The sequence below is a fragment of the Cryptomeria japonica genome, chromosome 2 (assembly GCF_030272615.1).
Source record: "Cryptomeria japonica chromosome 2, Sugi_1.0, whole genome shotgun sequence".
Lineage (NCBI taxonomy): Eukaryota > Viridiplantae > Streptophyta > Pinopsida > Cupressales > Cupressaceae > Cryptomeria > Cryptomeria japonica.
Window position 1 is genome coordinate 592,898,776 of NC_081406.1, and position 15,530 is coordinate 592,914,305.

The window sequence follows — 15,530 nt, forward strand, 5'->3', positions numbered from 1 at the left end:
GCGTAACAACATTGCAAGTAGAGCTTGGATTTTTTATGGTAATGGTTGCAATTTGTTCATCGGCATCATATAGGTGATTCACAGTGTAATTATAAGCAGCTCGCATTTAATCATTGGTATCTGTGTTTCGTCTTGACGTGGAAGGACCCCTTTGATCTTGTGATGGAAGTGGATTTTTAAACATAAGATGATCATTGTTGGTAGTTTTTGGGTCATGTCCTTCAATTTCAATCTCTCCTTGGTCAATAAGATCCTGAACAAGATCTTTCAATCTATGACAATTACTTGTTTTATGCCCTTTCCCTTGATGGAATTCGCAATGTTCATTATCCCTCCACCATGGAGATTTGACTTGAGGTTCATAATTAGATGTATTTGGTAAGGTCACTAGATTTGAAGAGATCAACTGACGTAACATTGTTTCAATAGGTTCCCCTAAGGGGGTGTATGTACGTTTTGGTTTATAATTTTGTTGGCATTGTCTCGGTTCCTCTTGCGGTACATCGCATCCTTGATTTGGCGGGGGAGCAATCGTGTTGTTCTTAGGAGGGGGGTTTTGCCCCGCAAATCAGACTACAGGTTGTGCACTTTTGATAGTCCTTGCATCTACAACCCCGTCATTGACGATGTTTTTGTTTTTATTCCAGAAGTTAGGTTTATCACTGTTGAAGCGCGGGCGAGGACCGTCCTTTGGTTCATTGTATATCTTGATAAGCCCCTTTTTTATGAGGGCTCGTTCACATTTTAAACCCTTGGTGATCATGTCATTAAAAGATTTTGTGCCTTTCATGTCTAGGTGAAATTCCATTTTTTCGTTCAAGTTGGAAATAAATATTTCCACTAGTTCTTGTTCAGGTAACTGAAGAGAACGTCTACTAGACATTTGACGCCATCGTTGCAAGAAAACTAAAAATAGCTCTCCTGGTTTTTGCTTAGTGTTACATAGATCGGCCATGGTGATATCACGTTCAATGTTATGTGAGTAATGTGTAAGGAATTTCTAGACCAGTTCTTCGAATGTCCTAATGCCACCTGGTAGTCGGGAAAACCATGATGTGGTTGTCCCTCCCAAACTTTGGGGAAAAGTTGCATTAGGTATGTGTCCTCATATGCCACTTCTGGGCAAGCTGAATAAAATTATCTAACATGATCCTGAGGGTCTCCTTTTCCTCAATAATTTTCGAACTTAGGTGTTTCAAACCCTCGTGGAAAAGGTGGCATATGTAGATTCCTATCAAAGGGATAGGGACAAATATCATTAAGTGAAAACTAGTTTGTTTTCACACCACGGTGGATTTGTTGGGTGAGATTCTCGACCTGTTGCCGCAACATGTCAATGTCATTTGGAGGAGGAGGAGGTGGGGGATTTCCTTGATGAAGGTTGTATCTGATGTGATCTCGACCTCTTCTATCCTCATTACGACTCTGGTGTTCTGATGCTTGCCTTAGTTGTGCAGTATCAAAATCAGAGGGTAATTTGGCTCCCTCTTGGGCAAGTCTTAAAAAGTGAGCATCAACATTGCTACTGAGGATTTTGTCAAAACGTCGATTAAAGAGAGGGTTGTGTTGTGCCCTTTCTATTGCTGCAGGAGTAGGAGTACTTGGATTTTCATCATTCAGTTTTCCTCCAAGAGCTTCTTGGAATTCATTGAGATTTTCCTCCTCTTCTTCTTCAATTTCTAGTTGTCTAGACCTTGATCTGGTTTGAGCCATCTTGTTTACAAGTTGTTGTTAAAGTTTGGTGAAAATGATTATGAGTTGGTGATGGAATGATAGATAAATGTTTGGTGAAGTGTTTTGCATATGGATCTCTAGCACTAAAGGTAGATGTTACCAAAGTCCTTCCTTGAATTGCTTGTTGTGTTTGGTTGACAATGTTTGATATGATAAGGTTTAGAAAGATCTGAGATGTGTTACAGACCCAACTACCTAGTGTAGACACCTAAAATTGTCATGTCTAATTAAATAAATATTTTATTTATTTAATTATTTGAGCCTAATTCTTCTATTAATTAAATAAATCTTTATTTATTTAATTAATTCATTTATCCTCTTCTAGCCTTATTTCTCATTTAAATAAATACCTTCATTTATTTAAATTATCCTTTTCCCTAAATTAAATAAATATTTTATTTATTTAATTGATCCCACTTCCTCTATTAATTAAATAAATCTTTATTTATTTAATTAATTCATTAGCCTTTTCTACCTATGACACATGTCATTCATCTCTTAATTCCTACACTACCTACCCCTTTCATTATTTTATTATTTCCTTTACCTACCCTCTAATCATAGCCGACCTCTTTTACACCTCTCAATCTTATCCCTCCATTTCTTATAGTGTCTTCTATATAAGGAGATGCTTCCTTCATTATCAAACCCTAGGTGGACTACTCGACTACACTACGCTTTTGAACTTTCATATGCGATCCTACTTGCAACCACATTTCCGTTCTTTGTTGAGCTCTTGTGCACATAAAATGTGAGAGTAAATATATCAAGCAAGATCAATGGAGATAGGAAGAATGGAGATCCAAACCCTATTGGACATGTGATGGTATAATCTTTGTGATTTCATTTGATTTGCATTGTCTTAGGTAATCTTCATATGTTATGGTGGATCTTTGTTGTTGTTAGGCTAGGGTTTTGTGGTTGAATCCATTTAGTATTTCAATATTATATTGTTGTGTCCATTTTCACCATATACATTTTGGCATGCCCGGTGGGACTCTTGTCCCTTTTGTATTTAACATCCTTGTTGCAGATTTGGTGTTTTGAAGTTGCAGATCTGACATTTCCGACAACATTTCGATATTTTCGCGTCTGCGTACTTTCGGATCGCGTTTTTGGTTTTCTACCGTGTTTGCGACATCTGGGATCGCGTCTGCACCCTCGACAGTTTTATTTTTTTTGCAGATTCCAGAAATCGCGTCTGTGTTCCCTAATCGCGTCTATGGGATTTTCAGGCGCATCTGCGTCCAGAAGCCGCGTCTGCATTCTGGAACCGCGTCTGTGTGATTTTCAGGCGCGTTTGCGTCTAGAAGTCGCATTTGTGTTTATGGTAACCACGTCTGTGTACACTTATTTTGCATTTTGGATTTTCATTGATTCAAGTTTTTAGTCATTCGATTTTTCAGATCTGGTTTATTTTGAGCTAATATATCCAGATCTAGCTAACGAAATTGGTGCAGCTTGTCTTGAAAGCAAAATCATTTTGTTGAAGGCTCCCATGTCACAAAGTCTTTTGGATCTAAAATTTACCTAACTTGTGTGCTTGCAGGAAGGGGTGATCATTTGAAACAATCCAAACTACTAACAAATCTTTGTTGCAGGACCTTGGCAAGGGTTTTTTATCTTTATTGTGTGCCTTGTTTTCATAGACTAGCAAACACTTCAATTGGTGCACTAAAATTGAATCATTTTCTTTTGTGTCTTGAGCAATAGGCTCTTTTTGTTTAATCTTTAGAGGGCCTGTCTCCCTGTGTGGTCATTAGGACTACTAGTGAGGAGTGAATGACCCAAGTGGTAGCAAAAGAAAAGCCATCTTCTTCCAAACCACTATAAATAACTGTATTCATGGTGAAAACTATGAATAACATGTGCTGGTTAGTTCATACCGACACTATGTCTCCCCATAAACTCGTTTGATCAAATTTATTTGATCATTTGTAGGGCGTAACCCCTACCGGCTGGGAGCCTTCTGTATTTACAGAGCTGAAAGTGTCGCATGTATGGCCACATGAGCGGATGCCCTTACTAGCACCTTTTTGTTTTAGAAGCCCAAATCCTTCTAGTTGTTAGGGCAGGAGGTCAGACCTCTGGTAGTGGCTCACACACATACGGTTCTTAGTAGAGATACAAAATTCACCACAAAGGAGTTTTTGTGGGGACTGATGCTTGGCTGCTCTGAGAAGTGAGTGTCGAGGGTGGAGCCAGTGGGGTCAAGCATCTAAGTATCCGCTCTGAATAGCGTAGCCTCGGGGGTAAAACCCCATGTGGGATCAACAACAATTATCTTGGCCAGCCATAAGAATTGTGTTTGACTTATTTTAAACATTCAAACATTCAAGACCAAACAGCAAAATATTGTGTCTTTTGTGTCTTCAAGTGTATGCAAAACAATTTTACATCAAACAACACACTTTTCTTTGAGTCATTTTTGTCTAGACACTTGCAAACATTGAGTCCTCATCAACACTGTGTCATCTTGTCACGAAAAAATAGTCAAACATTCAGATTTGGTCACAACAAAGCAACTTCACAGATTGAAAAAAATTGCACAAATTTTGCAGAAATGCGTCTGTGTCTGACATAATAGCGTCTGTGTCATATAACTGTGTCTGTGAAGGGCAGAAACGTGTCTGTGTTCTCAAAATCAACATTGCATTTACAAAACCTCAGACTCGCGTCTGTGTTAAACAGAACCACGTCTGTGTCAGAAAATCGTGTCTGTGCAATATACAGGCACGTCTGTGTTCAAAATTGAAAAAAATTTACAGTCCAGCAAATAAACACGGTCATATTCGGAATTCTTGAGCTTCCTAAGTTATTTCTCCAGGGTTTCATCTAGCATTCAACCTATCTTTGGGTCTTACAAAGTCCATCATTGCTTTACACCTTACATTACATTCACATTTGTCTAAACTTGAGTCAAAAGGTCACTTGCTTGTCCTCATCACACTTTTTCAACACATTACATACAACAACATTTTGCTAAGTGGTCCCTCATCAAGGTCTATCACCTTTGGGTCTCATTTGGTCTTACTTAGAGTCAAGGTCAACTTACCTAATCGAGAGAAACTATCATCTCTTTGGAAGTCACACCTACTCTACTACATACATAGTTGGTCTTACACTTTGGACATTGCAAGTACACCTCAGATTCATTTACATTCCATCCAAACTCTTTCCATTTTCATCTAGTCTCAGACATCTTGGTCAATACCTAGTTCATGGTTGAAACCTGTTCCCAAAAATCTAGGAGAGAAGCTAAAGAGGCTCAAGAGTCCGCAAACATGAGTTCCTATGAGTATGACAATGATATCTTTTTCAATTCTGATCATACTACATTACCTGACATGGATGCCTATAGAAACATTCCAAATTTTGAGCACATGGACACTACAAACAACAATGATACACTCAATGACAATATAGACAACATTTCTGTACATTCAGCAGAAGTGGAAGACACCATTATGAATCCTCATTTTAATCGATTGGTTGAGGAAATAATGAGGAGAGATAGACAATATTTTCTGCAAGTGATGGCACAAAGTGGAACCAAGATCCCTCCTGATTTTGACATGTCTCAAATAATAGAAAATCGACCTTTGCAACAAACTCACTCCAACATGGATCAAAGGCAGCCTAATAGTGGAGGCAATAGAGGACCACATCTTGTGCCTGAATCACCATCATCTTTGTTTCAAAAACCAAAGGTTCCATACACACATGGTCAAGCATATGATACTCACCTTTGCAGACCATTATGGAAGTCTTATGCAGAACAATATGCTCAATCACATACCAATGCTAAGGATCAACCACCAAAGCAATTGGATATTCAAAGGCATGCTCAAAATTTGGACACAAGGAAACCCCGTGTCAAATTTGGGGGCAACACACTAGAACAAACTCATGACATGCCTGTAGAGTATGGTATACATGGACAAAGTAGATATTTCATTCCTCAACATGAATCTATACCAAGTGGTCCATATATGCAACATCATTATAGACCTCCTCCATATGAACATGTGTATGATCAATATCATCCATATATGCAACATGCTCCTCCTCCAATTGGTGCCTCAAGCATGGGGTATGGTCCAAGAATTATATCTCCACCTAAGAGCAATTTGGAACAACAAATCAAGGACTTACAAAAGAAAATGGAGGACATAAATACACTGAAGCCAACATACACAATGAGAGACATATGTCCTTTTCCATTTGACAAGAGCATTCCAATCCCTCCATTTCCTACACACTTTGTGATGCCTAAGTTTTATAAGTATAGAGGAAAAGGAGATCCTAAGGCACACATAAGACAGTTTTTCACAACTTGCATTGAGGTAGCTTCAGAAGAGACATATTTGATGAGATTATTCCCACAAAACTTAGGTGATCAAGCTATGGAATGGTTCTCCCAACTTCCACCTGGTATTAAGTCATGGGGTGACTTAGCAGAGGCATTTATCCAACATTTCTCCTACAACATAGAGATAGACATATCAGTCCCTACTTTGTGCAACACCAAGCAAAGGGATGGAGAATCTTTTTCATCATTTTTACAAAGATGGAGAAATCTAGCCAGCAGATGCTCTTGTGAAATTCCACAAAAATAAATGGTAGAGATTTTCACCCAAAATGTTAACAAAGACATTGGCTATGATCTAAGAAAAGCTTGTTTGTCCACTTTCAAGGACGTCATTGAAAAAGGCTTAGCGACAGAAAAGGTCCTAATCGAACAAGGAGTCATTAAGATATTCAAGGAAAACAAAGATGACTTTAAAGGAAAAGATAAGCCAAGATTTTGGAATAAAAACAAGAACACAGTCAATGATGGTGTTGTTAACGCCAATTCAGTAAGACCCAAAATCATTTTTTCTGGATCAAGCTCTACAAACAATCAGGTGAATACTCAAACAACTTCCAAATCATGAAGGAAGTACACTCCATTGGGAGAACCACTTGAGTCAGTTTTCAAAAAGCTAGTGGCAAACAAGGTAATCACTATTCCATATTTTCCTCCATATGAGCCAAAGGTGAAACCAAATTGGTGGAATGATGATGAATATTTTGAATTTCATAAGAGCAAGGGTCATAAGATAGGAAATTACCATCGACTGAAGAACATCATACAAGATCTCATTGATAGAGGTGACATTGAAATTGAAGGACACTCAGCCAATCAAGAACATGAAATGTTTAAGGAACCATTCCCAAAGCATGACAAGGGAAAAGCTGCAGCCACAGATGATCAGACCAACTATACCAGAGTGTCCTATAACTATGATTCAACTATCAATCACATCTCGATGGACAATTATGTCTCTACCATTATCATCAAGGACAAAACACCTGAGAATTCTACCCAAAGACCAAGGATTGTCCTAAAAGGCGTTGGAACTTCTTCCGAACCTACCTCTGAATGTCATGTTACAACCCGTCGAGGAAAATTCACTTTTCAAGGTGCTCCAGCCAAGAACACTGCTTCCTCATCCACCAAACCTGAGTATGACCTTGTAGAACAATTAGGGAAGACACCCGCGCTCATCTCCATTCTTGAGCTCCTATGCATATCCCCCGCACATAAATCCATTCTTAACAAAATCTTGAGAGAAACTGTTGTTCCTACTGATCTAAACGTGGACCAGTTTCAAGCCATGGTGGGATACCTTTCCATTCCACACTCCCTTACATTCACAGAAGTTGATGACGCCTCCATAAGTCATCCGCATAATGCACCTTTACACATTGAAGCCTTCATACACAAACACCACATAAAACGAGTCCTGATAGATGGAGGAGCAGGTCTAAATATTTGTACATTGAGAACTATTAAACAATTGGGATATTCTGATAAAGCTGTGAATGCTACAAACAAAATTACCATCAAGGCATATGATGACGAAGAGCGTTCATCCAAAGGCACAGTCACCTTACCTCTTAGAGTTGGGCTGGTTACAAAGGATGTGATTTGTCAAGTTCTAGACCTGGAGCTCACATACAACATATTGCTAGGATGTCCTTGGATTCATCAAATGAGGGCAGTCCCATCTACATATCACCAATGCATTAAGTTTCCCCACAATGGAGTTGAAATAACAGTTAATGGTGATCCTAATCCATTCATATATTGCAATAACTTGAGATCGAAAACTGAGACGATCATTTCAAGTAATCGCGAAGCTGTTCCTTCTTCTACGTACATTGATCCTGAATCATTAAAACCTTCGACATCAAAAAAAGGTGAGCTTAAAGGGAAATTTCAGGACAAGGGCATGGGTGAATACGCTTTGAATCAGACCATGTACTTACAACAAGTCATGAATTCACCAAAAGAATATGGATGACCACATCCTACTAAGCGAGTATTTATCATTACACTTGAATGGGATCCTACAATCTTCCAAAAATGGGGTGAACTGGAAGAAGAAGACTTATACAAAATGCTTTACAAAGACCTTGAAAATGATACACAAGATCACATCAGTTTACCATGTGAGAAGTATGGCAAAGGGTTCAAGATTCTACAAAAATTTGGGTATGATGGCAAAAGTCCTCTTGGGTTAAGAAAGGAAGGCATCATTGAACCTTTACAACCTGAATTGACATTTAAAAAGGAATGTTCCAAAGGACTTGGTTTCATGACTTCCAAGGTTCATACTCAAAAGACAGAAGAAGCATTACAAATCAAAGCTGCCAAAATTCAACAAGAAAATCGCTATTCCACAGACTCCAATGAATGGGAATGGGGTTCAGACAAATCCTCTAGTGACTATGAGCTCATCGAGACATTCAGAGAACCAAGTGAACCAACAGAAGAAGAGGAATTTAATAGGAAATTCAAAGTTGGTCAAGAAACAACCCCAGAGGATTCCACATAGTCCTTGTCTCTAGGTTCTAGGTTGAAATCACATAGAATGAGAACACCTGTCCCAGAATGTGCTACTAGTGATGATAATTTGGATTTGTTCACGATCGAGACTGATGAGGAGAGTGCCAATGATGACCTTGATAACTACCTTGACATACCTAAATATAACTGCATCCTCACTCTTAACCCTGCTAACTTTGAGGACATCAAAGGCCTTCCCCTTGTTCACCACCAACTTATTGACTGGGACCATGAAGGACCTGCACAGTTTGACACATTCCAAAATGATGAAGCTTTTATTCACTATCTTGGCATATGAGATGTTCTTCCCCCTGGGGACCATAAAGCGGGATACACTATAGAACTCAATAGCGTGGCATATTTCAGTGAGGGTGTTGGGCCTTCTAGTCACAAAAATATAAACATAAAAACAAACCAAGGGTCTTATGGTGAAAACCACACTGTGGCACTGTCTGACCCCAAAAAAGTAAAAAGATAGGACGTATTTGAGGGCAAAAACCTCTCTGAGGCACCCGAAGATGGAAGGCTCGACATTCTCCCAGCATCATATGAGGAAAAGTCATCCATGTTAGTAGAGGAGACTATCAAAACAAACATTGGTACAAAAGAAGTTCCACACAACATATTCCTGGCTCAATCTTTGACAGAGTCAGAAAGGTCAAAATTCATAAGTTTCTTCACGGAATGACAAATCAACTTTGCATGGTCATACGCTGATATGCCTGGATTGGATCCAGATTTGGTAATGCACCATTTGACAGTTAAACCGGGGGCAAAACCAGTGAAACAATAATTAAGAAAGATGCATCCACAAGTGGCATTACTAGTCAAAGTAGAGCTTGAGAAATTATTGGATGTTGGATTCATACGCCCAATTGATTATCCTGAATGGATCTCCAACTTAGTGCCTGTCAGTAAACCAGATCATAGCATCATAATATGTACAAATTTCAGAGACATCAACAAAGCTTGTCCGAAGGATGATTTTTCGTTACCAAATATTGACTTGATTGTCGATCTCATAGCAGGTCATGCGATGTTATCCTTGATGGATGGATTCTCTGGTTACAATCAAATAAAAATTGCATCCAAAGACCAGCACAAAATAGCATTCACTTGTCCTTGGGGAACCTTCTGCTAGAATGCCATGCCCTTTGGGCTAAAAAATGTAGGCACTACATATCAAAGAGCCATGACTACTATCTTTCATGATCTCATGCACGTTACTGTGGAAGATTATGTTGATGACCTCTTGGGCAAATCAATAGACAGAGATACACATTTGGACATACTTTCAGTCGTCTTTGATCGGTTGGAAAAATATAAAGTAAGATTAAACCCCAAGAAATGTGTCTTTGGAGTAACTTCCAGGAAGCTCCTAGGATTCATTGTCTCAAAGAGAGGAATCGAAGCAGATCCAACAAAAGTCAAGGCCATCCTAGAGATGCAACCACCAAGAAATATCAGTCAACTTCGATCTTTGCAAGGGAGACTTCAATCCACACGAAGATTCATAGCACAACTTGCAGATAAGTGTAATCCTTTTCAGCACTTGCTACATAAAAACATCAAATTCAAATGGGATGATAATTGTCAACAAGCTTTCCAGGCACTCAAAAATTATCTTCTGAATCCGCCAATTTTGATGCCACCAATTTCAAATCAGCCTCTACTACTATACATATCAGCTACTTCAACATCACTAGGGGCACTCTTAGCACAATAGGTTACTGAAGGCAAAGAAAAAGTAGTCTATTACATCAGTCACACATTAGTGGGATATGAGCTAAATTATACACCAATTGAGCATGCATGTCTCATTGTGGTCTTTGCTTCATAGAAATTATGACATTACATGCTAACTCATAAGACTAAGTTGGTTGCAAGGATCGATCCATTGAAATACCTTCTCAATAAAGAAACACTTACTAGGTGACTAGCCAAATGGGTGATGCTCCTGAGTGAATTCGACATTGCGTATGTGGACAGAAAAGCAATAAAAGGACAAGCTATCATAGATCAGTTAGCAGATGCTCCCATGATAGATGGTGTTCCTCTAACTTAAGAATTTCCAGATGAATCCATTTTAACAATGTCGCACGCGAAGCCTTGGCAACTATACTTTGATGGCTCATACACACAGCATGGGGCAGGAGCTGGCATCCTCTTCATAACTCCTGAGGGGGATTCCATACCAAAATCATACCGCTTATCATTTCCTTGCACTAATAACATAGCGAAATATGAGGCATTAACAACAGGATTACAGATTGCAGTTCAATGGAAAATCCAGGAACTTCAGGTTTTTGGGGACTCTCAACTTGTAATTCGTCAAACAACAGATAACTACCAAACAAAGGATGAGAAATTAATGCCTTAAAAAAGAATGGTAGATGACCTGAAACAACATTTCACAAAGATAGACTTTGAGCAGATACCAAGAGAGCAGAATCGAGCCGCAGATGCCATGGCTACAATTGCTTCACTGATCGATCTACCTCCGAATGAGACCCGCTATGAGTTCTTGGTGGATAACCTTTTGGTTCCCTCATATGAAATCACTCCTACTAAGATGTTATGTGTTGTTGGTCCTGATTCCCAGTTGTATGGTGACATTTTTACGTACCTTCATGACGGTATCCTACCTCCTGACCTATCCAATAATCAATGCCGCACTTTCATTCGCCAATCTTCTTGATACGTCATTTTAGCCAATATCCTATACCGTCAAGGTCTAGATGGCACTCTTCTTAGATGTTTAGAAAGCGACGAAGCTCAGATTGCATTATGTGAAGTACATGAAGGGATATGTGGTCCACATTCTAGTGGTCCTACCTTAGCCAAGAAACTCATCAGGACTGGATATTACTGGCCCAGTATGGAAAAAGACTCATATCAGTTTGTCAGGAAATGTAAGCAATGTCAACTTCATGGAGACCTCATCCATGCAATAGCACAAGAACTTCAACCGATTGTGACTCCTTGGCCTTTTTGTCAATGGGGACTCGATCTCATAGGCAAGATTCACCCTTCTTCTTCCAATGGTCATAAATTCATTATCACTGCCACAAAGTATTTCACAAAATGGATCGAATTCGTGCCTCTCACGCAAGTCACTGGAAAACAAATTGCTACCTTCATTCTCAACTATATCATTTGTCAATACGGTATTCCTATTTCCATTATCACCGATAACGGGCGTCCCTTCAAAAATTAGGATGTTCGTGAACTCTGTGATCGCTTCCATATTACTCATCGTTTCTCCACACCATATTATCCCCAAGGTAATGGTCAAGCTAAGGCGTCTAATAAAACAATCCTTAAAATCTTAAAAAAGACAGTCGACGACACTGGCCGTAATTGGCATATCCAACTTAATCCCGCACTTTGGGCCTACCGCACAAGTGTCCGCACACCTACATGAGCTACACCCTATTCACTTGTTTACGGCGCTGAAGCTATCTTGCCTATTGAGGTCGAGCTACCCTCTTTATGAGTCTCTTTGCAAAACGTTATCAGTGATGAAGACTATAGGGTCTCCCGCTTACAAGAACTTGAACTATTGGATGAACGAAGACAAACTACTTTTAATCATCTCAAGGCTTATCAACAATGAATGAGTTGTAGCTACAATCATAAAGTCAAGACTCGCACATTTGAGGTAGGGGACTTAGTTCTCAGAAAAAATCCTAAGAATCAGTAGGATAGAGAGAAGAAGGGCAAATTCGAATCAAACTGGCTTGGTCCTTACATCATTACAACAGCATATGGATCTGGTGCATATCAACTCTCAACCATAGAGGGTGAACCTTTAGAGGATCCTATCAACAGCATGCACCTTCGTTGGTTTTACACATAGCTCTTTAGAGTACCCCAATTTAAAAATACAAAAAAACAAAAAAAAATTAAAAATACAAAAAAAAATCAAAAAATTCAAAAATACAAAAAAATCAAAAAATTCAAAAATACAAATGTAGTCACATAAATCTGTCCACTTAATTAAATGAATATTTAATATTTATTTGATTATTTAACCATCAATTAATAATTAATTAAATTAATATATTTAATTAATTCATCTTAACCCTCTTCTCCTATTAATTAAATAAATTATTCAATTTATTTGATTTAATTCACTTAACCAAATTCAGACCATTAATTAAATAAATAAATCATATTTATTTAATTAAATATTCTCTCACATTTAAATAAATTAATATTTATTTAAATCCCCCAAAATCCCACCTCTCACATTTAAATAAATTAACATTTATTTAAATCACCTTTATCCTCCACCCACTTGTATTTTCCTACAAAAGCAAGTTGCACAATTATTTTAAATAAATAATTTATTTAAATCACCTTTATCCTCCACCCACTTGTATTTTCCTACAAAAACAAGTTGCACAACTATTTTAAATAAATTATTTATTTAAAATCCTATTTATCCTCACCCACTTGAAACCTTTAATGGTTTCCCTTAAAGTAGTCAAACTTGATGGCTTTAAAGTCTTCAAACTTGATGGCTTCCTTCTATAGTCTTCTTAAGACTTTAATGGTTTTCCTTAAAGTCTTCAAGCCTTTAATGGTTTCCCTCAAAGTCTTCAAGCATTTAAATGCTTTATCTTCATTTTCTCATTTAAATAAATTAATATTTATTTGAATATTTATCCAAATGCAAATTACACCATTTAATTGAAATAAATGATTTTATTTTAATTGAAAATACCAAAATTTCTCCCACTTGCATTTTCCTACAAAATCCACTTGTATGCCTAAACCCCTTCTAGATTCTTCTAAACCCTTCCTAATTAGCCTAAATCCATCCCTTAAATATTGTCACATTCCTAAGCAAATTGGAGTCACTTCTCAAAGACTCCAAAGTCTTTGAAAAGCAATTAATGCTTTGTGTGTTCAACAAATTAACCCTCAAAGTCTTGGATAACCTTTGAAAGCTTCCAACCTTCAACCACTAAATGGCTCAAAGTCTTTGATAACTATTGAAGGCTTTCAACCTTCAACCACTTAATCCCCAAAGTCTCCAATAACCATTAATGGTTACCTCAAACCCTCCCACATGGTTAAAACATTTGTTTTGACTCAACCTCTACCCAACCTAAAGGTCTCATCAGGCCATTAATGCTTTGACCATGATTATCTCTTAAACATTTGCACAAAGGTTTATCCTTGGATTAACTCTTAAATCCAGTGGGTAATCTTAATTTAGACTTGACCCTTACCTTCTAGATAACCATGAGGTCTTCTCAGGCCTTTAATGCCTCCAACCTCTTCTCTCAACCCAATCCTATGTTGAAACTTGTCACCATTTTATTGGTGCCAATTGTGCACATGGATCCCCAACTTTCAATCCTAACCCTTGTTAAGATTGCTCAATCTTAACCCTTCATTTCCCTATTTCTTCTATAAATAGAACCCTTCTCCTCAAGCAAAAGGGGAAGCATTTTAGAGTATTGTTGTTATACTGGCATTAGCATAGAGCTTTTTCATAGCATCACTATCTACTCTAGCATAGTATTTAGCTTTTCATTTCATATTTGAAGCTTAGTATTAAATCTCAATCCTCCATAAGCATCCATAGTGCAAAAAGCTGCTGAGAGCTACACTCATTTGGGACTTGGAGAGGAGAGGAACAAGGGAGGAGCAACTATGAGCATCTTGATTAGCTATTTCATTTTATGTTTATATGCTTTCTATTTCATGCTTAATATCTCTCTTGATATGCCTGTTTAGGATAATCTTTTGTTGCTAACACTAACGTTTGTTTCTTGTGCTCTTGTGTGTGTTGCCATCAAACAGATTTTCTAATCCTTTTTGCAAAGCATCATTTGGTGAACCCGACGTGAATCAATTTTTTTTTTAACCAATAACATGTTTGAATGTTGAAAATGTCACACAGGTTGCGATTTTGACACTGTTTTGGTGCGTTTGGCATTATTTTGGCGCTATTCCCCCTGTTTCAGTGCTTTTCCCTTCTCTGTCTTTCCCTTTCTTTTAATACGTTTGTGTTAAATAGTGCCTCTGTTCAAACGCAGACTAGCGCTATTGTAACAAAACGTTGTACAAATCACTTTGTAACCAAAAAAAAAAAAAAACCAAAAAAAAAAATAAATTTAGGCTTGTAGAAGCCCACCAAATAGGCGGATTTTACTAACTATTTTTCTCTTTTGTGCAGATTTAAATTAGATTAAAGAGTAGATTTATATTTTTTACTAACTTGTTTTTGAAGTTGGTTTTAAAAATGAATTCACTTTTTATTTTGGTTTAAAATTAACTTCACATTTCAAATTTGGGCTTTTGAAAAAGAATCACACATTTGTTTGGGGCTCTTAAAAAGAATTTCATTGTTCAAAGGTAAAAAGAACCACAAACTTATACAAAAACAACTTTATTTTTTTTTTTTTGCAAGTTAGGAAACAAACTTCGTTTTGGTGCTTAAAATCAACAAGGCAAATTTTATTTCTTGCATCAAGATAAAACTCACAATCCACACTTCCATTTTTGGTGCAAATAAAATTCACAATCAACTTGTCTCATTTTTAAAGCAATCTTACTTCATGCAAACGTGTTTTTCATTAAGTTGACCAGGATTTTCAAATTCTAGTTTACTCAAACAATTGCCTTTGAAAATTAAAAAGAACACCATGATTGTTGGAGCAACATCTCCAAATAGTTAGATCACATTGCAATGATAGATTAAAAAGAACAGGTGTTTTTCGTGCTTGGCACACTTGTGCAAAGAGTTGGTCGAGTGGTCCTACTTCTAACACACACTATCCTCTCCCTTGGCTTTCGTGGTCCTAGGTGCAAGAGAAAAGTGTTAGTAACACTCACATTTTATCTTTTTAAGAGAGGCCTGCCAAGGGATCGATACTCTTGGGAA